At 42.8% G+C, this 27333-nt stretch overlaps 1 protein-coding gene across 3 annotated transcripts in view; it reads left to right on the forward strand.

Annotated features, from left to right (window-relative positions):
* The first annotated feature begins 2569 nt into the window (after window positions 1–2569).
* Window positions 2570–27333, forward strand: part of RASL10B (RAS like family 10 member B) — a 204788-nt gene continuing 180024 nt past the window's right edge. The window contains exon 1 of one of the 3 annotated variants that reach the window (XM_077482169.1): window positions 2570–2703. The gene's annotated coding sequence lies outside the window, so the exon portion shown is untranslated. The remainder of the gene's footprint in view (window positions 2704–27333) is intronic. The other 2 variants (XM_077482167.1, XM_077482168.1) reach the window with 2 other exon arrangements.

Here is a 27333-nt window from a genome sequence, read left to right on the forward strand (position 1 = left end):
TGTAATAATATCCAAAGTTACATACCTCCCAATGTTTTGAGATAGGAGGGACACTTAGTAGCAAAAGTATGTAGGCATAGGACACACCCTCTGCCACGCCCCCTTAAAGGAGACATATACAAAGAAAATGATAAGTTCAACCCGCAGGTGCTTTTTTTTAACCACTACTATTCCTTTATACCAGCTTTTTAAATGTACAAATGTAGCAATTTAGAAAATGGATTAAAGGTTTAGCATGCCGAAACACTTTTTGAAAGATAAAAAGTTCCTTTTTTTTATACACTGTACATCAGGGGGTAGGCAACCTCGGCACTCCAGCTGTGGTGAAACTACAAATCCCATCATGCCTCTAGGAGTCATGCCTGTGAGATTGTCAGGGTCTTGCAATGTTTCATGGGACTTGTAGTTTCACCACAGCTGGGCCAAGGTTGCCTACCCTTGCTGTACACACACTACTTTACAGTGTAGAAAAGTGTCATTTCTCCTGTGTTGTCACAAGAAAAGATAGAATAAAAATATTTAAAGCTGTAATAAAATATTTACACAAATATGAGGGGTGTAATCACTTCTGTAGATTACAGGCATACCCTACTTTTAAAGTGGTTGTAAACCCTTACAAACCACTTTGACCTACAGGTAAGCCTAGATTAAGGCTTACCTGTAGGTCCAAGAAATATCTCCTAAACCTGCAAGGTTTAGGAGATATTTGCCAAAACACAGGCACCACTATCTACGGCGCATACGCCGCAGATAGCGGCGCGCAGGTGCACTGAGCGCGCCGCTGTCAACGGCGATATGCCACGAGTGGCGGCTCCCATGCGCATGCGCGGGAGTGACGACATTGCGGCTTCGTCGAATGACAGCGCCGGAGCAGCGAGACCCACCAAGAAGATGGAGGCTCTATACACAAGAGGACAGCGGTGACTTTGCTGGCTCCTGTGTCAGGTAAGTGACACATAATGGACTACTATGCGATGCATGGTAGTCCATTATGCTTTACCTTTGCAGGGAATCAAAGAGGAAGTAAACCCATCAGGGTTAAGTACACAATGGGGTTTATTTACTAAAGCTGGAAAGTGCAAAATCAGGCTCACTTCTGCATAGAAACCAATGAGCTTCTAACACCAGCTTGTTCTATTAAGCTTTGGTAATAAAACCTGGAAGCTCATTGCTTTCTATGCAGAAGTGAGCCTGATTTTGCACTTTCCAGCTTTAGGCTGGATTTACACCTATGCATTTTTAGTGCTTTTTGCATTTTGCAGATTTGTACTACAGAATGTATTCCATAGGAATCCATGGTAAATGGACTGTAGTGCAAATCTGCAAAATGCAAAAAGCACTAAAATGCATAGGTGTGAATCCAGCCTTAGTAAATAAACCCCATTGTGTACTTAAAAGTGGGGTATGCCTGTATATGGTTTCTAATGGCATAGTTCACACCAGTGCGGTCAGTTCCAGGAAAAAAAAAATAGAACACGCTGCATTTTTCCTGCACTGGAACGCTTCAAGTTCAAATGCATAAAAAACTCAATGCTACTCAACGCTTCAAGTGCATAAAAAAAGTGGGGGGAAAAAAAAAACAGGAAAAAAGAAGAAAAAAAGCATCTGGAATACATCTTTAAATGCATCAAAAAGGCACCGCAACGTGCCAAAAACACGCATGCAGAAACGCATCCAGACCGGATATGGAGTGTGTTTTTGTGGTGTGAACCAGCCAGCGTTCCAGGACAGTCCATCACAGGAAAAATGCTTTACCTTGTTTTTTGTGGAACGCATGTAACTGACCACACTGGTGTGAACTATGCCATTGAAAACCGTCTAACCTACTTTCCATGTGTTTTTGATGCACAAAAAAACACACACTGAACTGCATGAGGTGTGAACTGGCCCTAAAACTCATGAAAAACACCCCAGAATGCACTGGAAAGCATAAAAAGAGCACCAAAAAATACGCACTGGACTCCAGTCAGTGAAAAAAAAAGGAAAGAAACGCTTCAAAAATGCACCAAAATGCGTCTAACATGTGCATGCAGAAACGCATCTGGAACGGAACTGGAGTGTTTTTGTGGTGTGAACTAGCTCTAAACGCTAATAAAGTACTAACACTCCTAAAGCGCTACAAGCGTGCACAGCGTTTTTTTTCCCCTAGCATTTTTTGGGCTTATAATAAAACGCTAGCGTGCACTGAGCTCAGTTTTAGCGGGGTCTACATACTTCCATCTTGCTACTTACCATCAAAAATGAATAAAACGTCTGAATAAAACCATAATATCACAGATAAACATGACTAAAACCCTACCAATGTACAAGTGTTAATAAAACGAGATAAACATGAACTATACCGACATTACAGCCAAGCAATTGTTGTCATGGCAATGTTGAAGTTGAAGCTGTACATGATTTTTTTTGCTGCTGAGTTACAAAAAAAAAAAGAAGAAGAAGAAGAAGGTGGGTGACCGTGCCACCCAAGGCTGGCTGAATAGCCGCATCGGACTGCGCGCTCCTCTCCCTATCCAGGCAGGAAACACTGATCTCTATAGGATCCCGCGGAGCTGCAGCCTCTGGCCACGCCCCTCTGCTCGCCTCGTGCTCAGGGGAGGGGGACTGTGAGGGTAGATGGCGCGAGGACGCTGAGCAGCGGAGCGAGCGGTCAGTGCGAGGCAAGCAAGTGATGCCACCGTGTGTGCCATAGCGGCGCTCCAGGTAAGCACTCAATGGGGATATTTACTAGTCAGTGAGAGAGCGCTCCTTCCCCCTTTATACGGGTTTGTGTAGTGTACTGATAAGCATGGAGTGCTGCAATGCATAGGAGTCGTACATTGCTGGAGCTCCAGTGTTTGTATTAGACATGTGCAGTGCTGTGTGATTGTGCTGAGCTCGGATGGAGCCCTCTGCAGATGGCATTGTTCCATTAACCCATCCGCTACCGGAGATGTGTGGAGCTGTCCATGGCTCATGTGGTGCTGATTCCCTTACCCACGCTTGTCATATATGGTGAGCCTGATGGAGAAAATGCCCTTTGTACCTTCTAAAGCTCAATATTATTGATATATTAATAATAATACAGTCTCAGACTGCTCTAGGATATGAATAACAGCTCTCTGTTTACCATGGGCACTTGTGCATGTTATTGTTACCTGTCAAAGAAGACTTACACCCCCCCCCCCCCCTTACATTTTACGCTGAGTGATTCACAAAAAAAAAACATACTTGCATACCCGTCGATCCAGCAATGTTCTTAGGGGTCCTTCATGCCGCTGTTACACGCAGGGTCCCGCGCCAGTATTTGCCTTCGAGACATCATTGGGGGCTGTTTGTTTTTTTTTTTTTGTTTTTTTTTTGGCTGTTGCAGCCAGCTTTCTGGTGATTGGCAGGTGCTGCAGGGCATCATCAGGGGGGCCAGTTGCAAGAAAAAGCCCCCTGATGATGTGCCATATGAGCAGTAGCATATCCTGTGGCCACCCGCGATGCAATATATGGATATGCCAAGGGAAACAATATTCTTGCCTAGGAAAGAGTGCAGAAAATTCTCCAAAAAAGGAGATATATAGATCAATCTATAGATCTATCTCTATATAGATAGAGATATATTCTGTATTTATCGGCATATAACATGCACAGGAGTATTAAACGCACCTTCATTTTAGGAAAAAAAACAAAAAAAAAAACAAAAAAAACTTTGAAGCAAAATAAGGGTCAGTGCCCATTAATGCAGCCTCACCATTGTCCACCTGCAGCCTCACAATTGCCCATCAATGCAGCTTGATCAATGCCCATAGACAGCCTGATCAATGCCCATCTATGATAGACAGAACAGTCGTCCAATGCTGACCCAGGAGACGGGACCTCCTGTTACAGAGGCCGCTGAGTAAACAGGAGATTCTCACTGTATTTCATCTGACGGCCGGCGCTAATCCCACCCCCTCCTCCTCCCTCCTAGGCAGCCCAAATTGCAATATCGGCGTATAACAAGCACATGTTAGTTGCACCCGATTTTCAGGGTGAAAAATTGCATGGTATACGTCAATAAATAAAGTGTGTGTGTGTATATGTGTGTGTGTATATGTGTATATATATATATATATATATATATATATATATATATATATATATATATATATATATATATATATATATATATATATATATTTTTTTTTTTTTTTTTTTTTTTTTTTAATGTGTGTAGAGAGAGCGAGAGATTGATTTTATGTGTATGATTTTGAGAGAGTAAGGAATGAGATGGCAAAGGGTGGAGGTCTGCTTTTTTAAGAGTATGCCACACTTACAGACTTAAAGGGTAACTCCTCTTTTGTGGGGGAAAAAAAATAGCAAATTAAGAAAAAAATAATATAGCGTGTACAATTACAACACCAAGTCATGTTGTAATTGAATGTTATTAAAAATGACCTTTCCTTTTCAATCTGCAGCCACTGTAATTTTCTGAGAACACGTTCCAATATGGCTACCTGGAGTTCTGTACACAGAATGTGCACTGAACACTCCCCAGAAACATCATTTCCTGCTTGTGTGATTGGCTCAGCAATTTTCCCAAAAGCCTGCTTAAAGCAGAGTTCCACCCAAAAATGGAACTTCCGATTTAAGAACTCCTCGCCCCCTTACATGCCACATTTGGCATGTCATTTTTTGGGGGGCTTCGTTAGGAGGGTGACTTCCTCTCCCACTTCCCCCTTCCGCCCAGGGACCGCCAAGGCAACTCATCCTTTCGCCTTAGGTGGCCCCTCCCTCTAGGCTATCTCCTGGGACACGTAAGAGGTCCCATGAGATCCCCTGTCCACTCCGGGAGCGCAGCGTGACTCGTGCATGTCTGGCCATGAAGCCGAAAGCTGTCACGGCTGGGTGCCCATAGTGACAATGGAGGCGCTGGCGGAGAGGAGCGGCGCTCCGTTCGGCCGCATCGATGGACCGTGAAACGGGTAAGTGTCTGTTTATTAAATGTCAGCAACTACACTTTTTATAGCTGCTGCCTTTTAATAAACATAAAAAGCCTGGAACTCCGCTTTAAGATACAAGTCAGATTTCAGGCATCCCCTGCAAAAAAAATGTCATTTTTGGTGAGACACTCCCAGTAGGAACACTTCTAAAGGGATGTGATATATATATTTTAACTTATGGTACCTGATGGCTACCTTATTCCTTTAAACCTGAACAACTTTGAATTACACAGGTTCTGTGGCTAATTAAATGCAGATAAGGCACCACGTGAGTTTAATTATCACCTTAATCGGCCACAGAACCTGTGTAATTAATATGTGTTCAGGTTTAAAGGGAGGAAGTGGCAACCCTACTGATAGCCTAACTTGTTTGAGACACCACATACCTTTTTAAAGTGGTTGTAAACTCTTACATATACCCAATTAATTGATTGGCCTCCGGTGACACACAGAAATAAAACAAAGCCTCTTATGTTAGTTGTACCTGTTTATCTGCTGCCATTTGTCCTGTACATCCCTGTGAAATACAGAGAAAAAAATGATTTTTCACAGCAGCACAAAGCAGGGAGCTGATATTACACTCTGCTTGAGCCAAGTGAAGAGATCTATGAGTTGATTGGAGGGAAGGGACACACCTCTTCATTCAGGAACATAGCTGAGGATGTCAATCAGCTAGAAGTCCCTCCCCTGTCACCTTTTCTCTCTTGGTGTCAGGAAAACTTGTCAGAAGTTGTTTATGTTGATAGAAAAAGAATGAGGCAGCAGACAGAAATTACACTTAGTGCTCTGGATTGAGACAAGTACACTATAGAGAAATATGCTTTGTTCATATTTCATGTTTGAGGTTTACAAGCACTTTAAATAAATGAGGCTTGTCTGGCTGCATGATTATTTTAAGAAGTAAGCTTTGAGCAATGATAAAAAGTGATGTTTTTTCACAAAGACAACAAATAGTTAATGAGATGCGTAAGGAACCAGGCTTTATTTTCATTATGTGTAAGAGTGAAAATAAACTGGTTGCTATGGGGGACAGCCCTGGTTCTGCGCCAGTCTTCTTTGTTTTCCTTTTCATAAGGTCATTTAAATGTTATATACTGCATATCTTTTCCTCACATAGGCATTCTGCAAGAAAACTTGCTTAATGATCGTTAATGATCTTTAATGTAGCATTGTTATACAACGGCTACTTGCTGCAGAACATCTCGGATGTGAGAGAAGTCGGCAGTGCAGAAATGTTTCTCATTTTGCAGGTGCATGTGTTTCTGAACTTAGTTCTGATTTTACATACACCCATCTCCAGCAGCTGTCAGATCTGTCACACTTGTATGCACTTTTCCTTGTGTTTTTACTGGACTCAAAATGTCAATGTGGGAGTAGAAAGACCTTTGTTTCTGCAGTCAAACTTCACTTTCCGTATTGTTCAGTGCAGTGTTAGACCAGAGCAATATAAAATGCAAAAGCTGCAGTGCAATTACTTGCGGATGCAGTGTTCACATGCAATATTAGATTTGGGATTTGCAACAGCAGTGATTTGTTAGCTATTGCCAGTCCATTGTCTGAATACACTAGATATGGCACATTTATTAGTGGTAAAATAATTATGAAAACATTGCAATTTGCGCCATCCTATAAACTGGATGATGTGAAAAAGGGCAATAAAATGTTCTTGTGCAGCCGTTAAATTACGTTTCCGTTAAATGAATGTAATTAGGTGGCTTGGCAACTGTATTTGATTAGTAGCTGTTTTTATCAAACTGTAGTGTAATATGATTTTATTTTTTGTTATTCGAACACTCAGTGTAGCTAATTTATGTTCAGTATGGGTCATGTGGATTATTTTTTTTTTTTTTTTTTACTCTACCCTATGCTTTTATTGGATGAAAGTTCTTTGTACACGCTGGCAAAAGTCAATGTTTTACACGTTCGCTCTTCTAGAGATGCTGACTCACCAGCTTCTTCAGGTATAATGCATCTGAGTAATAGCTCAGGTGCTATCTATTGCTAAGCCAATTAAGCCTCATGTAGAGAAAAGCAGGTTGTCCTTCAGAGGTTGGATACAGACTAAACATCGACATGTGGATGCAGGCTGGCAGAAGCTGTAAGAATCTGCAGACTGCAGAGATTAAAAGATGCAAGTGAACTGGCATAGGCTTTAACGGGGCAAGCCGAACCTTGGTGAACTCTATACCTTATCATCTATCAAAGTGAATTGCCCCCTATACAGTATGACTAACAACCTTTTTGTAATTTGAAATTTACTTGAACAAGAGTTAAATCTCCCCCGGTAAGTAGTACTGTAGCTGAAACCATGTTGAACTGAGATCAATGAATAATTTATTTTAACCCTGTATTTAAAGCACAGACCTGTTCAAGGCCTCTTGGGGGTCTATTGTTTAACTGCTGCATCAGTCTATGTTAAATGGATAGCATCTATTAAAGGCATGTGTATTGATCTTGCAAGAAATTATTTAATTTATTGCAACTCCGAAGGTCACTAAGAGGTTGACTTTTAACAGACAGAATGTGGATACATTTTGCTTTGATTAATAATTGATAATCTCAGATTTGACCTTGGCTCTTTCACCTTTGTTTAAAATACAGTACTATACAGGAGTCCTATAATATAATTAAAGAAAGAAAACTGCAGAGTATTTTATGATTCTGGATTTATTCATATTGGAACCCTATGTAGAAGTTATCTGGCCTTCAGTTTCAGCATTATGTGTAGGTGCTGTATGCTTACTAACACCGTGTTGTACTGTGTGCCATCCAATCTGCCATGTTGATTTATCTCTGTATTGATAGTTTGCTACTTGCTTGCGTAAATAACCTGTAGCTGACTTTATCAGAAATATAACTGTGTCATAAGAAATGGATATTTGTGGTATGACATAAGCAAAAAATCAAATTGGAAAATCCCCAGGAACTAGATGTCCAGCATATATATAAAAAAAAAATATTATTACCTTCTGGGAATAATTTCTGGTCATACCATTGTGTCCTCATATCTATTCAAAATATACTCTATATGAGCTTTGTTAAAGCTCAACTGTGGACTTCTCATCTTGATTTCACCCCTGCTACCAAGAAAAAACACTAAGGCCGCGTACACACGGGCGGACTGTTCGTCCAACTTTGTCCGCTGAACAGTGTTTCAGCGGACAGTCCGCTCGTGTGTGGGCTTCAGCGGACAGTCTGACGAACAAAGTTTTTCGGAATTTCCGTAAGACTGTCCGCTGAAACTTGGTTTGAGCGGACAGTCCGCTCGTGTGTAGGCTTGTTCGGCAAACTAAGTCTCGCGCATGCTCAGAAAGAATTTACACGGCGAAGGTTGCATTACAGTGTATCGGACGCCGAATTTCTCGCCCCGTCGTACGTGCCGTTCACGTCATCGCGCAAGTTTTTAGCGGACTGTTCGTTCGTCGTGTGTGGTCAAGTCCGCTCATGCAAATTTTGAACGGACTGTTTGTCAAACTGTTTGACGAACCTAGTTGGGCGGACAGTCCGCCCGTGTGTACGCGGCCTAACAGTTTAAAGTGATATTGAAGCTTCATAAAATAACAAACATGTTATACTTACCTGCTCTGTGCCCTGATTGTTCTCTTCTCGATCCCCGCTGGTGCTCCGGCTCACCCCCCCCCTCCACCAAGTGCCACCATAGAAAGCCAATTTCTATGGAGGCACTTGTGTGGGCTCGTTTCCGAGCTATCCTGCCTGTGTCAGCAGGGTTTGGCACTGCTCCCTCATCATAGTTTGATTGACAGGAGCAGGAGCCAATGGCTCCTGTTGCTACCAATCTGCCCAGTGATGAAGGCCAGAGCCAGGACAGTTGCAGCTCTTGTGTACATCACTGGATTGAGATAGGGCTCAGGTAAGTATAAGGGGGGTGGCTGGGCAGGATCTTTTGCAACAGAAGGCTTTTTATCTTAATGGTTGGGATGTAAAAAAAAAAACATTAGAACCACTTTAGGGCACTTGTAAAAATTGCTTTAAAAGTAAGGTTGCTTTCTTTACTTAAAAGTGCATTAGCAGGAAAAACCCTACCCTTTGCCTTTAAAAAAAAAAACAATTCTCTTATTCCACAACAATTCTTCCTTCACACAGGAACTCGGCAGGTAGGTTGTTCCAAACATCTAGGATAACTAATCGTATTTCTGTGACCTTAGGCTGTCTCGGTTGCTTCTGTCTCCATGTAATCCCAGACAGAATCAATGATGTTGAGATCAGGGTTTTGTGGTGGCCATATAATTTATTCATAGACTTGTTTTTTATTAATTTCACTAAAGATAGTTCTTCATGGGTTTGGCTATATCTTTTGGGCCATTGCAATGCTGCAGAATGAACTTGGAACCGATCAGATGCCTCACTGATGGGACTACATGATAAATGACTATCTTTGTGTACTTTACAACATTGAAGAGACCACACATTTTGATAAAAAATTCCCAACTCCATGTGCATAAATGCAATACAAAACCTGCAAAGAAACTTAACCATGCACCTATCCTTGTACTGCTTTCAAGACTTTCTGCGAGCTAACTGCCTCCTGTTACACCCAAATATTTCAGATTTGAACTCAAAAGTCCAGAGCACTTCCCACCATGTTCCTGTTTATAGCGTTTTCATGCATAGGCAAAGAGTGACTTAAGGCCTGTACATACTATATGAAAATCGGAAGTAAAAATCCATCTGACGAACGATCTGCTGATTTTCAGATCGTTACTATGGTGCTTTCGACAGCCGATTTCAATTTCTCATACGACAAAAGCTATCAGACTATAACATTTTTGTCGGATGTGAACAAAATGTCAAATTTTTGTTTAATTAGTATGGTTTTCGTCCAAAAAAAAATCGTAAGAGCAAGACTACGCATGCTCAGAAACGAAAGAATACATACAAAACTATTCAACACATGACGTCACCTCTAAAGTTGAATTCTGTCATATGAGAATTTTCGTATGGTGAGTAACCTCTTCACTTTCGACATGAGACTAGCATGCAACAAAAAATGGATCAACAATCGTACGAAAATCTGATCGTTTGTACAAAGCTTAAGCCAGGGGTTGACAAATTTGCTTGGATTCTAGGAGCCAGCTAAAAAAGTTAGGAGCCAGGTCCGTGACGGCGATCTGGACCTGTCCCTGGCCTGACATGGAGACGAGTGAGGGGAAGATAGCCCCCAGCCCCCCACCTGTCTCCAAGTCATTGCCCATAGCTCTTAGAGGGACATTTTATTTATTTTATTTTTTTCAAATGACAATTTTTTTATGAATTGCATTTTAGTGTAAATATGAGATGTGAGGTCTCTCTGACCCCAGATCTCATATATAAGAGGACCTGTCATGCTTTTTTCTATTACAAGGGATTTTTACATTCCTTGTAATAGGAATAAAAGTGACACACTTTTTTTTTTTTTTTATAAAGAACAGTGAAAAAAATAAAAATAGAAGTTAAAATAAGAAAAAAAAAAAAAATTTTAAACGCGCCCTGTCCCGCCAAGCTTGCGTGCAGAAGCGAACGCATATATGAAAGTGGTGTTCAAACCACACGTGAAGTATCGCTGCGATCGGTAGAGTGAGAGCAATAATTGTAGCCCTAGACCTCCTCTGTAACTTAAAACGTGCAACCTGTAGAATTTTTTAAACGTTGCCTATGGAGATTTTAAAGGGTAAAAGTTTGTTGCCATTCCATGAGCGGGCACAATTTGGAAGCGTAACATGTTGGGTATCGATTTACTCTGCGTAACATTATCTTTCACAATTTAAAAAAATTGGGCTAACTTTACTGTTGTCTTTTTTATTTTTATTTTTTTTTTATTAAATAATTTTTTCCCAAAATACGGTGTGACAGACAGTATTGCAACGACCACCATTTTATTCTCTAGGGCGTTAAAGTGCTGGTTGTCATTCCAACGGCCACCACAAGAGGGCGCCAGATTCCAGAAGGAATTATAGGATTGCAGAAGGCCTCAAAGCCACGGGCTCGCAATCACGCCGGGGGGGGTCCACGGAGACAGGATAACCCCAGCTGTGCTGCCCCAGGCGCCAGGTCACTAATTCTAGTCGCAAATGCGACCTGGCACCCGGGTTTTGTCGAGCCCTGGCTTAAGTTTCCATGTCAGAGGTATAGCTTTTTTAGCGGCAAGTATACCATGAAGACTTCTTTTGAACACACTTCTCCAGTGTGTAGACTGGTGTACCAGGATCCCACTGGATTCTGCCAGGTCTGCATGTTTTTTTTGCCCCTAGTTTCATTCATCCTGCACAGATGATTCTGTTTTATATACCGTATTTATCGGCGTATAACATGCGCCGGTGTATAACACGCACCCCAAGTTTAGGAGGGAACTTTAAGGAAAAAAACTTTTAGGAGGGAAGTTTAAGGGGAAAAAAAAACTTACATTTATATGCCCATCAGTGTCATCTGCAGCCTTGTCCACCATTGCAGTCTTATGCAGCCTTGTCCACCATTGCAGTCTTATCCACCATTGCAGCCTTATGCAGCCTTGTCCACCATTGCAGTCTTGTCCCCCATTGCAGCCTTATGCAGTCTTGTCCCCCATTGCAGCCTTGTCTATTTATTTTGCTATTTGTATTTTTATTTTTTTTAAATGCCGCCGCCGAGATACAGAGCCGGATGTGTATCTCGGCGGCGTGCGGTAGTTCTCGGCGGGCCTTCGGCTCTTCTCTCCAGCTTTCGGCTGCCGAGAAGAGCCGAAGGCGGCCGAAAGCTTTCCGATAATGGCCGAAGGCGGCCGAAAGCTTTCCGATAATGGCCGAAGGCGGCCGAAAGCTTTCCGATAATGGCCGAAGGCGGCCGAAAGCTTTCCGATAATGGCCGAAGGCGGCCGAAAGCTTTCCGATAATGGCCGAAGGCGGCCGAAAGCTTTCCGATAATGGCCGAAGGCGGCCGAAAGCTTCCGATAATGGCCGAAGGCGGCCGAAAGCCGCCGATAATGGCCGAAGGTGGCTGAAAGCCGCCCAGAGGCTCAGAATTTCAGGGGATCGGCGTATAACACGCACCCATGATTTTCCCCTGCTTTTAAGGGGAAAAAAGTGCGTGTTATACGCCGATAAATACAGTAATGATTTTGTTTAAACCTAAATGTTATCTTGTTGGTGGTTTAGCACCATGAATCCTCTTGTTAAACAGTTAATTTTACAGTGATTCCCCTTATCCTATTTACTTAATTTAAACACTTGACCACTGGGCACTTAAACCCCCTTCCTAACCAGACCAATTTTCAGCTTTTTCGGTGCTCTCACATTTTGAATGACAATTACTCAGTCATACAACACTGTACCCATATGAATTATTTGTCTTTTTTAGCACAAATAGAGCTTTCTTTTGGTGGTATTTAATCACCATTGGGTTTTTTATTTTTTGCGCTATAAAAGAAAGACTGAAAATTCTGTAAAAATAAAATAAAAAAAAAAAAAGGAATTTTTCTTAGGTTCTGTTTATAAAATTTAGCAAATTAGTAATTTTTCTTCATAAATTTTGGCCAAAATTTATGCTACTATATATCTTTGGTAAAAATAAGTACAAATTGGTGTTTATTATTTGGTCTTTGTGAAAGTTATAGAGTCCACAAACTATGGTGCCAGTTAGAGGGCGACCGATATATCGGCCGATATTTGGTGTTTTTTAATTAATCGGCATCGGCCGATTGTGCTGATAAAAAGGCCAATATATCTTCAGCGCAACTTGCAAATGACTTCTGTAATAGAAGTCAATACAAGTTGCCTGAGTCTTCGGTGAAGCACTTGTTTCCTCTCTGGACAGTCTGCCAAGAAAAGAGCAAAGAGATACAATGTTTACACTTATGAATGAACTAAACTCAGTGTGTAGAGTTCTCAGTTTAACCCTAGGGAATAAAATAGCGGCTGTTGCAATATTTTGTCACATGGCATTTGCGCAGAGGTCTTTCAAATGCAATTTTTTGGGAAAAAAGACACTGATGATTTAAAAAATAAAATAAAACAGTAAAGTTAGCCCTTTTATTTTTTTTTTATTTTTTTTATCTAAATTTTACATACCAGTGAACTGATTGGAGGTTTATTTTGTTTAATGTTTAAATGTAAGAAATTAGCTGTATTACTTAAGGCTGCTTTCACACTGGAGCGGGCCGGGGTTGACGGTAAAATGCTGCTAGTTACTATCATTTTATCGGCGCTATTCGGCTGCTAGCGGGGCACTTATAACCCAGCTAGCGGCCGAGGAAGAAGTTAAATAAGCCTGCAAAGCGCTGCTGCCAAAATGCATTGCATGCGCTTCGGCAGTGCTGCCCATTAATTTCAATGGGCAGGAGTGGTGGAGGAGCAGTATACACCACTCCAAACGTGCTGCTTGCAGGACTTTTTTTAACGTCCTGCCAGCGCATCGCCTCAGTGTGAAAGCACTCGGGCTTTCACACAGACTGCAGGGGAGCCGTTTTGCAGGAACTTTACAGGTGCTATTTTTTAGCCCAAAAGCGCCTGAAAAATTCCCCAGTGTGAAAGGTGTCTGTTAGATTTTATGAGATGAAAGGGAAAACAAAAAAAAGGGGGGGGAAATTAAAAATCGCCTAACATATCGGCCCAAAAAAAATTGGCATTATATATCGGCCATTGGCCGCCATGATTTCTAAATATCGGCATCGGCTAGGGAAAAACCCATATCGGTCGACCTCTAGTGCCAATATCTGAAAATTTATCACACCTAAAGTACTGAAGGCCTATCTAATTTCTTAAGACCCTTACATGCCAGAAAAGTACAAATATCCCCCAAATTACCCCTTTTTGGAAAGAAGACATTCCAAGATATTTAGAAAGAGGCATGGTGAGTTTTTCAAAGTTGTCATTTTTTTCCCACAACTCTGCAAAATCAAGATTTTTTTTTTTTTTTAACAAAATTGTCATATTGGCAGGTTATTTCTCATACACAGCATATGCATACCACAAATTACACCCCAAAACACATTCTGCTATTACTCCTGAATATGGCGATACCACATGTGTGAGACTTTTACACAGCGTGGCCACATACAGAGGCCCAACATGCAGGGATCACCTTCAAGTGTTCTGGAGCACCCAGGCCAATTCTGATATTTCTCTCCTACATGTAAAAATCATAATTTATTTGCTACAAAATTACATAGAGCCCAAAAACATTTATATATATATATATATATATATATATATATATATAATATATATATTTTTTTTTTAGCAAAGACCCTAGAGAATACAATGACGGTCGTTGTACCTTTTTTTTTAATCTCGCACGGTATTTGTGCAGCAATTTTTTTAACGCATTTAAAAAAAGGTAAAGTTAGCCCAATGTTTTTGCATAATGTAAAGATGAAGTTAGGCAGAGTAAATAGATACCTAGCATGTCACTCTTGAAAATTGCATGCACTCATGGAATGGCGCCAAACTTTGCTACTTAAAAATCCCTGTATGCGGCGCTTGAACATTTTTTACTGGTTACATGTTTTGAGTTACAGAGGAGGTCTAGGGCCAATATTATTGCTCTTGCTCTAATGTCCGCAGCGATATCTCACATGTGTGGTTTGAACACTGTTTTCATATGTGGACGGGACTTGCATATGCATTCGCTTCTGCATGCGAGCACATGGGGACAGGAGCGCTTAAAAAAAAAAAAAAAGAAAATGTATTGTTCATTTTACTTTATTTTATTTGGACACTTTTTTTCCCCAAAAATAAATTTTTTTTTGATCACTTTTATTCCTATTACAAGGAATGTAAACATCCCTTGTAATAGGAATATGGCATGACAGGTCCTCTTTACAGTGAGATATGGGGTCAATAAGACCCCACATCTCACCTCTAGGCTGGGAAGCCTGGAATAAAAAGGGGAAAAAAAAAAAAAAACTATCCTGGCTTCGATCGTAGCGGTGAGTCGGTAGAAGCACCGGAGGGTGGCGGGAGGGGAGGATGTCCCCTCTCACCTCCCGTAAGAACGTTCTTATGGTGTAGGAAATCGCCGGGGGTGGGAAATGGTTAAAGCGCATTTTTTTTTTTTTTAACACAAAGTTGTCAATTTATACAATATTTCTAACACATAGCATGTACATACCAAAAATTACACCCTAAAATAGATTCTCCTGAGTATGGCGATACCACATGTGTGAGACTTCCACAGCCTGGCCACATACAGAGGCTGAGCAGGGCTGGGTATGGCAGAGTTTGGATGGGTATGGCTGGGTATCACCGAGTATTGCAGGGTATGGCAGAGCATGGATGGCTGGATGTGACCGCAATTGTAACTACAGATCCAGCCCCCAGCGCTGCTGCCATCCGCTCTCTCCCTTCATGTCATGTTTAAAAGTGATTGCTTCGTCATTTGACAGCGATCACATGGTAAATGGCCGCTATCAGCGCACGGGAGCGTGATTCTGTGAGGACGTCCCTTGGACGTCCACCCAGAATAAGCCGACCGCACTGTAGTTGTCTTTCGGCTATGGCCCGGTCGGTAAGTGGTTAAAAAAATCTAACTGTCTACATACAGTATATTGTTATTAATTTTATTGTCAGATCAAAGCTACTTAGTTGCTAGCTTCTAACGTCTTAAAGCTTTCTTCTAGATTTTGTAAAATAATTCCCGGTCTATCCTAGGGGATAATATGCACAATATATGGTAAAGCACGGGATCATTAGCTGCTTAAGGACCGCCTCCTGCACATTTACGTCGGCAGAACGGCACGACTGGGCACAAGCATGTACAGGTACGTTGCTTTTCAAGTGCCCAGCCGTGGGTTGCGCATGCGCTGCCGCCGGCAAGCTCGCAACCCAGTCCTGAGCTCAGTGGCCTCGGGACCCGCGGACCCAATCGCTGCTGATGTCCTGCGATCGGGTCACAGAGCTGAGGAACAAGGAGAGGTCTGTGTAAACAAACCTCTCCTCGTGCTTCCTACTGTGGCTGTCACCGTTATAGGGAAAGACGATCAGTGATGTCACATGCCAAGCCACGCCCCCACAGTAAAAAAAAAACACAACGTAACACACAACCCCTCATCGCCCCCTAGTGGTTAACTCCTTTACTGCTAGTGTCATTTACACAGGAATTGGTGCATTTAAATAGCACTGATTGCTGTATAAATGACAATGGTCCCAAAAATGTGTCAAAAATGTCCGATGTGTCCGCCATAATGTCGCAGTCACAATAAAAATCGCTGATTGCCGTCATTACTAGTAAAAAAAAAAAAATTAATAAAAATGCTATAAAACTATCCCCTATTTTGTAAATGCTATAATTTTTGCGCAAACTAATCAATCGCTAATTGCGATTTTGTTAAAACAAAAAAAAATGTAGAAGAATATGTATCGGCCTAAACTGAGGGAAAAATTTTTTTTTGTTTTTTTGGATATTTATTATAGCAAAAAGTTAAAAATATAGAATTTTTTTCAAAATTGTCTCACTCTATTTTTGTTTATAGCGCAAAAAATAAAAACCGCAGAGGTGATTAAATACCACCAAAAGAAAGCTCTATTTGTGGGAAAAAAAGGACGCCAATTTTGTTTGGGAGCCACGTTGCGCGACCGCACGATTGTCAGTTAAAGCGACGCAGTGCTGAATCGCAAAAAGGGGCCTGGTCCTTTGGCTGCAAATTGGTCTGGGGCTTGAGTGGTTAAAAATTGGTCTAACTAACATGATCATTTTTAAAAAGGGATAAGCTGAAATAAAATTTTGCTTTAATACTGTATAGTCAATTTAAAAGCATTTTACGTTATATTCCACATATTAATTTTGTCTAGATGTTTGGAACGTATTAACCAAGCAACTCGTTGAAAGACTGATGACTTTTTACAATGGGCCAATGACCCAAGTATTACAATTCAGCTGAATAGTGACATGTTAAAGTAGGATTGTGACAAAAGCCTTAACCACTTGAAGCCGGGGCCTACCGTCCCCTTAAGGGGATTAGAATTCCGGGAGGTGGGGCTTAAGGTCATGTGACTGCTGCGATTGGCTGTCACTGTGGTCACATGATCAGAAAGCTATAGATCGCTGTCTCTGGTAACTGCCGTGGGCGCGTGCCCTCGGCACAGCACAATTTGCACTAATGCATGCAAATATGTGGCTGCTCTGCACCAAGGAGTGCCCACCAAGGAGTTAAAATCCTTAATTTCATTCTTGTTCATTGAGGGACATAGGTTTCAGAGACAATTAGGTTATACTGCTGCCTACAAGAGAATTTGAATGCTGGCAAGCAAAAAAAACATTGACCAGCTTGGGGTAACTCCTCCCACACCCTTCATGCATCAGTTTTTTTTTTTTTGTCCTAGAAAGATGGCCAACTTTTCTCTAAGGGTTTTTTCCCAAGTGTTCTTCCAGGACAGCCCTTGAGAGATGGAGCTCCTCCCATCGACACAGGAAACACATTGCCACAGTTCAAAAGGCGGTCCCTCAGGTCCCTGGTCAGTCATTTGTGTTTCCTCCGTCGGAGGAACATGTTGCCAGGAACCTGGAGGCCCCTCTCAGGGGCTGCCTGAGAACCTGCAAGCCTAAGGGACCGGGTCCTGGTTTATGGCTGCAGTTTGGGTCCATACCTTTTTTCTTTGGCTCGGGTACCGTCCAGCTGAACCGGAGCAGACCCGTTACCCTCCTCCTTCCAGTGCCGAGGTGGCCAGGGGCAGAATGACGCCGGTTTCCCCCAGGAGTGGTGAGTGGAACCTTCCATCTTCCCTCCTCGTTGCAGGGGGTCGGAGACGCCGAGCGTTCACTTCCGGCGGAACCGCGTCATCACTGCGTGCCGAGACTTCCGGTTCCGGGTCTCTAAGGGTACAAGGAGGAGAGGGAGAGCCAGCGCTGTGCCTGTGAAGCCCGACCAGCGTCCAGCTATACCGGATTAGCGGCGGGATTCGGAGCGTCAGAGGGGGACCATGGAGGCTATTCCCCAGGATACTCCGGCGGAGACAGGCACCAGCCAAACCCAGGTAGGCTGCTGGGCATGCTATTACTCTGGTGGAGTGGTGGTGTTTGTAGGCTGGGCCCTGTAGTGCCCCACGGTGGCGGTTTACTCACAGTGAGGTTGTTTGTTAGTGGTGATTCTAAGAGGGACATGGTGCTGATGCTAAGAAATCCTTTGTCTTCTTATTTTCAGGCTAAAGAGATGCCAAGGGAAGACAAGACAGGCCGCAAAAAGTGCCCTAATTGTGGGAATAGGTTGTCCTCTGGCTCTAACAAAGCCCTATGCAAGCAATGCATTGCAAGCTTGCTTAAATCTGAGGCAGATTCCCCTTTAGCAAAGTTTTTGGGCTCCTTTAAAGAGGAAATGGCGTCGACCTTTAAGTCCCTCCGGGAGTTAATCACTGACGTGGGATCAGCTGCAGCTGCCTCCACGAGTAAAACAACTATAATCTCATCCTCACCATGCCTTACAACACCCAGCTCAGGGGAGCCCCGTATGGTCAGGGAGCCTAGCCCCACGTTGATTAGCCCCGAATCCTCTGACACTGACTCGGGTCAGGAAGAGGATCAAGCAGCATCTAAAACCTCAAAATATAGATTATCTCTCGAGGAAGTAGATGAGCTAATGGGGGCTATCTATGATACGCTGGAAATTGAGGAGGAAGAAACTCAGTTATCCAGACATGATCAAATGTATGAGGCTCTGGGGAAAAAGAAAGCAAGGGTTTTTCCTATACATCAGGTGCTTTCTGACCTTGTCCTTAAGGAGTGGTCTGAACCAGACAAGAAGGTTTTCTTTCCTAAATCCCTTAAGAGAAGGTTCCCTTTTGATGAGAGCCCAGAGGCGGTCTGGAATAAAAATCCTAAACTAGACGCCCCTCTGTCCAAAATCTCAAAGCAGGCTGATCTGGCCTTTGAGGATATGGGCCACCTGAAAGATCCCATGGACAGGAGAACAGACATTGTCTTGAAGAGGGCCTGGGATGCCTCTATGGCAGGCTTAAAACCAGCTCTAGCCACTTCCTGTGTAGCTAGAAACCTGGAGTTCTGGTTATCGCAACTACAAGAACACTTAAAGGCAGGCACTCCTAGGGGGGAGCTTTTGAAATCCTTCCCTATGCTTTTTAAGGCCACCAGTTTCATCTCTGACGCCTCCACGGACTCCGTAAAATTTACGGCTAAATCTGCAGCACTTTCAGTGGCAGCAAGGAGGTCAGTATGGATGAAAACCTGGGGGGGAGACACGGCGTCTAAAACCCGCCTGTGCAGCGTCCCTTTTACAGGAGACTTAGTCTTCGGGCCTGAATTAGACTCCGCCTTAGAAAGGACGGCGGACAAAAAGAAAACCTTTCCCGCAAAAAAGAAAAATTTTCAAAGAAAAATTTTTCGTCCCTTTAAGGAACCCTCTAAACCAGAGAAGAGTTCAACCCCCAAAAAACATTGGTCGGGACATAAAGGGAAAGGAAAAGGGGGCATACTGTTTAGCCGCCCCAATCAGGATCCCAAACCCCAGTGACGTCAGGGTTCCTGTGGGAGGAAGATTAAGCAAATTTCTTCCACAATGGGAAGAGACAACCTCGAACGAGTTTGTCTTAAATATAATAAAAAGGGGTCATGCGCTGGAATTTCACAGCAACCCTCCTTCCAAGTTTCTGGTGACAAAGCTTCCAAGTCACTCAGAAAAGGCCAGAGCCTTACCTTTACTAATAGGGGAAATGGTAGATGAAGAAGTATTGACACCAGTCCCTATTCAGGAACAAGGGGACGGTTTTTACTCGCACATTTTTGTGGTAAGAAAACCGTCAGGGAGATTCAGACTAATTATGAACCTCCGTCCACTGAATCGCTCCATCCGTTACAAGAGATTTCGGATGGAGTCCATTTATTCCATAAAGAATCTCCTGCAGAAAGAGACATTTATGGCAACCCTGGACCTAAGGGATGCTTATCTGCACATTCCAATAAGGGAGGAATGCCAGAAATTCCTTCGGATGGCAGTGCAGATAGACACAAAGGTTTACCACTTTCAGTGCAGAGCACTTCCCTTCGGTCTATCATCCTCTCCGAGAATCTTTACCAAGGTTCTCGGAGAGGCTTTAGTTCCTCTGAGGCTTCAATCAGTCTCAATTATCCCCTACCTAGACGATCTGCTCCTAACAGCCCACTCAGAGAGTCGTCTTTCTCAGGACCTGGAATTGACTCAACTCAGTCTGAGTCGATTAGGGTGGATTGTCAGTCAGGAGAAATCCAAGACAACCCCAACACAGGAGATCCTGTATCTGGGGTACTGGATCAAGTCTGTAGATCAGAAAATTATACTGCCGGAAGAAAAGATTTTGAATCTGTGGCAGAGAATATCTTTTCTTCAATGCAGCCCCAAGTGTACGGTGAGGGAAGTAATGTCGGTCTTAGGTCTTATGACGGCAGCCATTCCAGCCGTACAATGGGCCAGGTTCCATCAAAGAGAACTTCAGGGTTTTCTGTTAGAACAATTAAAAGGCAGAGATCTGGAGGAGGAGGTATCGATCCCCTCAAGGGTAAAACGCTCCCTCTGGTGGTGGAAGGACAGGGAGAACCTAAACAAAGGGGTTCATTGGGTCCTTCCTATCACTTCAACACTAACAACGGATGCGAGCAGTTGGGGCTGGGGAGCCCACCTAGGCTCAAGCTGGGTCCAGGACAAGTGGACCCCGGAGGAGAAATGTTTCTCTTCCAATTGGAAAGAACTAACAGCAATCCTGAGAGCTGTTCTAGCTTTCCACCCCGCAATACAGGGTCACCATCTACAAGTCCGTTCAGACAATACGACGGCTGTAGCATACATAAACAAACAAGGAGGAACCAGAAGTCCTCGTTTGATGTTGGTAGCCAGACGCATTCTCCAGTGGGCAGAAGCCAATCTGGAATCCATTTCTGCAGTTCACCTGAAAGGGGAGCTGAACAACAAGGCGGACTTCTTGAGTCGACAGAGGATTTCGAACCAAGAATGGTCCTTACACCCAGAGGCATTCAATCTCATAACAGCTCACTGGGGAGAACCAGAGGTAGACCTTTTTGCGAGCAAGAAAAATGCAAAGGTTCCCAATTTTTTCTCGCTAAACCCAGGAGATCAACCCCTGGCGGTAGATGCCTTGCAAACTCCATGGACTTTCAGTCTGGCGTATGCATTTCCCCCTCTTCATCTCATTCCGAGGGTCCTAGCAAGATTCCTCAAGGAGAAAACCTGTTTGATTCTAGTAGCACCTTTTTGGCCCAGGAGACCGTGGTTCACAACATTGCTACAATTGACAGATTGTCCGCCTCTAAGACTTCCCTACAGACAGGACCTCCTGTCGCAGGGACCTCTTTACCATCCGCAGGTCGCCACACTGAAGCTGTCAGCGTGGTTACTGAGGAGGAAATCTTAAGGAGTAAGGGCCTGTCAGATGAGGTAATTGCGACCTTACTACAGAGTCGCAAACCAGTCACGAGAGCTATTTACAAAAAAGTCTGGAAAAAATTCAATAGCTGGCTGAATAGCCGTGACATAAATACGGCTAATATTCTACAGTTTTTACAGGAAGGTGTAAACAAGGGTTTAACCCTAAGTACTATTAAGGTACAGATAGCTGCCTTAAGTGTATACCTAGATGAACGCTTACAGGAAAATCCTTTTGTCGCTAGATTCTGTAAGGCAGTCGCTAGACGTAAGCCAGTTAGAATCACAAAAGTCCCATCCTGGGATTTAGCAGTTGTGCTAAAAGCTTTCTTGGGGTCACCCTTTGAGCCTATCTCAGAGGCCTCCCTAAGGCTTATTACCTTTAAGACAGTTCTCCTGGTGGCAATCACTTCAGCCCGTAGGGTCAGTGAAATCCAAGCACTTTCCATCAGGGAACCATTCCTACAGATCCTAGAAGACAGAGTCATACTAAAGACAGACCCTGGGTTCTTACCAAAGGTAGCATCTAGCTTCCATAGGTCCCAAGATATTGTCCTCCCTTCATTTTGTCAAAATGCAGCAAATGAGAAAGAGGAACGTTTTCATTTATTGGATGTGAGGAGGTGTATTCTAGAATATCTTAAAATAACAAATCCATTCAGAATCTCAGACTCCCTTTTTGTCCTTTTTTTCCGGACAGCGTAGGGGACAGAAAGCTTCAAAAGTAACCATAGCTAGATGGATTAGGCTAGCTATAGCAGAGGGGTATAAGGCCTTGAATAGAGATCCTCCTGAGGGTGTTAAAGCTCACTCCACAAGAGCGTTGTCTGCATCCTGGGCAGAAAGAGCTGGTGCCACCCCGGAGCAGGTATGTAAAGCAGCCACATGGTCAAGCTTTTCCACCTTTACAAGGCATTACCGACTGGACTTAATGTCTAGTCAGGATCAGGCCTTTGGGAGGAAAGTCCTCCAGGCCGTGGTCCCCCCCTAATCTGGTAAGTACTTGGGGATCCTCTCAAGGGCTGTCCTGGAAGAACACTTGGGAAAACTGGAGTTAGTACTTACCGGTAACTCCTTTTCCGGTGGTCTTCCAGGACAGCACGATCCCACCCTTTATTTGATTGTAGTGATGTACTAATGTTATTACCTGTTATGGTTTATATGTTTTTCAGTTCCATCCTTCGGTTCTTGGTGAATGACTGACCAGGGACCTGAGGGACCGCCTTTTGAACTGTGGCAATGTGTTTCCTGTGTCGATGGGAGGAGCTCCATCTCTCAAGGGCTGTCCTGGAAGACCACCGGAAAAGGAGTTACCGGTAAGTACTAACTCCAGTTTTTTTCTTTTCTTTTTCCCCTCGGTTTTTTTTTTTCTGTGCGTAAACTTGTGTCATGCATACATAAAGATACATATCAGGGCTACATAAGAGAAGGGGTTTTGTCATCGAAATATAGCTTTGTTAGATAAAAAAAACTGGTTCCTAACTTTTAAAAAGCTGGCAACTTTGTCAAGCCCCTGGTCTTAAGGATCAGGTTTCACCTTTTCCTGGCAGGGCATACTCTCCTAGATATATAGATGTTTCTTTTCTGTATTGGGCAACTATATAAAGGATTTAATACTGTGGAATCCTGGAAGTGGAAGGGGTAATGCCAGGCTGGTCATTTTATTTTGTTTGCATGCCAGTACCCGAATCCTCCTGTAGGTAGCACTATAGCCAAAGTATCTCTGAATCCCGTGTTCCTCAATGAACTACAAATGTTTATTTACAAAGCTGAAAAAGAATATGATGCAAGTGTAATGTTACAGCCACAACAAACCACTGGCCACTGCCCCTACCTATAACTGGTGCAAGGAGCACATGACATGGAAGGGCGACACATGTCAAACAAAACCAAAGAAAATTCCCACCTCAATTCACCAGCTATCCTGCAACCAATCAAATTCTCCTATATAACAGTTTGCATTAAAAAAAACAGGGGTTTAGTTAGCACACATTTGCAAATATATGCGTGAGATGCAGAGCCACTTCATGGCACCCCAGCACTATCTGCAATCCTAACTCTGTAAATTTATGAGAGCCTCCATAGTAGAAGCACGTGCATTCTAATGGATAGAGGACAGGTGAGCCTGGAGTGAGCCCACCCCTCCTTAAAGGCACAGCGCACACTGGACACCCAGCACATAGCACAATGTCAGAAAAGGTGTCCAGGGTTTCCCCTCACCAATTTGACACCAGTAATAAACAACTGGCTACTGCCCATACCTATAGCTGGTCTTTGCAGCAAGGAGCACATGGAAGGGTGACACATATCAAACAAAACCAAAGAAAATTCCCAGCTCAACTCTCCAGCCAGCCTCCAACCAACAGAAATTGGCTACATAAACAAACAATTTTTAAAACTGTTTGAATGTAGAGTTGAATTTTGGACATTGCCCTCAAAAAGGAACATTTAGTTGCAGTTCACACTGGGGCAGCTTCAAAGTCACCCGAGTCTAAAGCCACCCCATACAGCTTGACTTCCACATGGCTTGCAAAACCACTTCTGTATAGAAGTCAATGCAAGCCACTCCCCAGTAGTACAGGAACCTTCTTCTAAGTTGGAGCGACTTGAGTCGCTCCTATTAGAAGGGTTCCATTGTACTGAATGGAGCGTGACTTATCAGGCTGACAAGTCGCCTGACAGGTTGCCCCTGTGTGAACCGGCACTTAGAGAGAGGAAAGAGGCAGGCAATTAAATAATTAAAGGGATAGAAGACCTCACGTCAGTGAAATGTTTTAAAAAAAAAAATGGTTACTGCTAGATGATTTTATTAATACACACTGTTAGTATAAAGTTTTTGCAAAGGACAAAAGAAGAGTTGCGTATTGAGGAAACAAGTTTACACCAGAATCTTTTTGACAGGAGTGGTAAAGATTTATAATGGCCTGCTGTATTAGGTGATAATAGTAAAATTACCAGTTGAATGTAGAAAAGGGATTTAATTTTCTTAAAACAAGGGGTTTTATAGTTATAGCTAGTAAGGGATAGTGTGACAAGATTCCTGACGAGATTTGGTTCATCTTCCTGACCAAAACTGCAAAATTATTTGAAAAATTCTATATAAAGAACATGTGACTTTTTTTTTCTAACATTTATATATACTGAATAACTAGGATATGGCTTTGTACAAACTTAAAGAGGAAGTAAACCCTGATGAGTTTACTTCCTCTTTTTTTCCCTGCAAAGGTAAAGCATAATGGACTACTATGCATAGTAGGTCCATTATGTGTCACTTACCTGACACAGGAGCCAGCGAAGTCGCGCTGTCCCCTGTAGTCCGCCGCATCCATCTTGCTTGTGGCGTCTCGCAGCTCCGCCGCTGTCATTCGGCAAAGCCGCGATAATGTCACTCCCGCGCATGCGCACGGGGGTCGACAAATGCGGCAGCTCCATTTTTGGAACTGCCGCGTTCAGAGCGCCTGCGCGCCGCTGTCTACGGCGCATGCGCCGTAGACAGCGGTGCCCGTTTTCGGGCAAATATCTCCTAAACCATATAGGTTTAGGAGATATTGCTTGGACCTACAGGTAAGCCTTAATCTAGGCTTACCTGTAGGTCAAAGTGGTTTGTAAGGGTTTACAACCACTTTAAAGTTGCAAAATTTGCTGTGCAAGTAACAGGCAAGAAAGTATTCATGGTAATGTTTTGCAACTGTTTCTTTTAGGAATGATTACTGCATTTTAAATTTTTCCAGTGAGCTGTAGTTTTTTGAGGTTAACACTAAAACTTGCATCCTGTATTGTAAGTACTCCATCATAGAGGACAATAATGATAGTTAAATTGATCAAATAGGTGCTAAGTAAAGTCCATACTTAATATTTTATATATTATAAGTGTATTCAAATATGCAACCTTAAAGACCCTGCAAGCTTTTAGTTTTGCTAGACTATTTCTTAGCTTTCTTCTAGGTATTAACAGATTTCTTTCATTGGTTATATTTTCTGTTGCATAGCAGAAAGCTAAATTTAAATGGTTGAAAATGTTTTACAGATTCTCATCCTTTCTGAAGCCCATTAACTAAGTGACTAAAATTATAGGCCTTAAAAAAAAATGTGTTATGATATCAAACTAAGTGTGCATGATGGCTTTATAATTAGATATGCAATGCTGCTTTAGTGGAAATGAATTATTGGTGACCTCTCTGGTCTCATGGGCTTGTCAGAAACTTATATTTTTATCATATTTTAAGGCTGAACTAAAACTTTACTGAACTGAATTGAACTTTTGCAAATATGAAAAGTCACCCTTCCCTGGGGTAAATTTAAAAAGACTTTATCTTAATTAGAGTGTGTGATGATTGCTTACCCCACCCACTATGCAATATTATTTGAACTTGCTTTCCTTTCCCTTCCCAGCGTGCTTTGTTTTCACTTGCGTCAAAGAGCGATTGTGGTAAAAGGTAATCACAAAAGGTACAGACGGTGTAGCTGCTTCTGTGTCATAAAAAGGGTCCAAAAGAAAAGTTCTATTTTTTTTTTTATTTAACCACTTCAGCCCCGGACCAATTGTCAGCCTAAGGACCAGCGGTCTTTTTACAATTTCGCACTACACTGCTTTAACTGGTAATTGCGTGGTCATGCAATGTTGTACCCAAACGAAATTTGTGTCCTTTTCTTCCCACAAATAGAGCTTTCTTTTGATGGTATTTGATTGCCTCTGCGATTTTTATTTTTTATTTTTTACGATATGAAAGGAAAAAGACTCAAAATTTTTTTTCGTCCCAAGTGATTCAATAATGACACAAAAAAAAAAGTTTACAAAAAGTTGTCACTAAATTGCACCCCAAAATCTATTCTGCTGCTTCTCCTGAGTACGGGGATACTACATATGTGGGACTTTTTGGGAGTCTACCCGCGTACGGGACCCCGAAAACCAATCACTGCCTTCAGGATTTCTAAGGGTGCAAATTTTTGATTTCACTCCTCACTACCTATCACAGTTTCGAAGGCCATAAAATGCCAAAATAGCACAACCCCCCTCCCCCCCAAATGACCCCATTTTGGAAAGTAGACACCCCAAGCTATTTACTGAGAGGCATGTTGAGTCCATGAAATATTTTATATTTTGCCACAAGTTGCAGGAATATTACAATTTTTTTTTTTTTGCACAAAGTTGTCACTAAATGATATATTGCTCACACATGCTATGAGCATAAGTGAAATTACACCCCAAAATAAAATCTGCTGCTTCTCCCGAGTACGGAGATACCACATGTGGGGGACTTTTTGGGAGCCTAGCCCCGTACGGGATGCCGAAAACCAAGCACTGCCTTCAGGATTTAAATATAAAACGCTACCAAAAAAAACTGTTAGCGATCGCAGGGATCAGGCCTGACTCTGCAAACACTGCAGTTATGTGTTTAGTGTTTTGTAAGTGACAGTGATTGATCGATACTGCACTTGGGTGGGCTGGGCGGAGGGGCAAAACGCAGGTGTCAGCAGGTATCTGGGCTGATCCCGCTAACAATGCGTTTTTTTTGGAACCCTAAACTGCTGGGGACGCTAGTATAGCTTTGCGCGTGGGTGTTAGCGGTACTGACACTATCCTAGCTCTGCCTGGGGCGACGCAGACCCTGACCCTAAAACCTAATTGATATCACCCGCCGGGTGATCAGGGGGTTAAACCTTTATTGGGTAATAAAAGGTGGGTGCCCTGATGCTATCAAAAGCAAACAAACTAACTAACCAGAGCCACCCGTAACACTTATACGGTGATCACTGGTGAAAGGGTTAACTAGGGGCAATCGGGGTTAAAATCTTTATTAGGTAGTATATGGGGGTCCCTGACGCTATATAAAAACCTGACGGGGAACCTAAATAACTAACTGGCTAACCAGCGTCACCAGTGGCACTTACACGGTGATCGCTGGTGAAAGGGTTAACTAGGGGCAATCGGGGTTAAAACCATTATTGGGTAGTATATGGGGGTACCTAGCACTATAAAAACCTGGCGGTGAACCTAAAAAAAGAACTAGCTACCTAGCGGCACCAGTGACACTAATGCAGCGATCA

Source organism: Lithobates pipiens, unplaced genomic scaffold, assembly GCF_037356315.1.
Source record: "Lithobates pipiens isolate NorthernLeopardFrog02 unplaced genomic scaffold, aLitPip1_a1.2 Scaffold_16, whole genome shotgun sequence".
Lineage (NCBI taxonomy): Eukaryota > Metazoa > Chordata > Amphibia > Anura > Ranidae > Lithobates > Lithobates pipiens.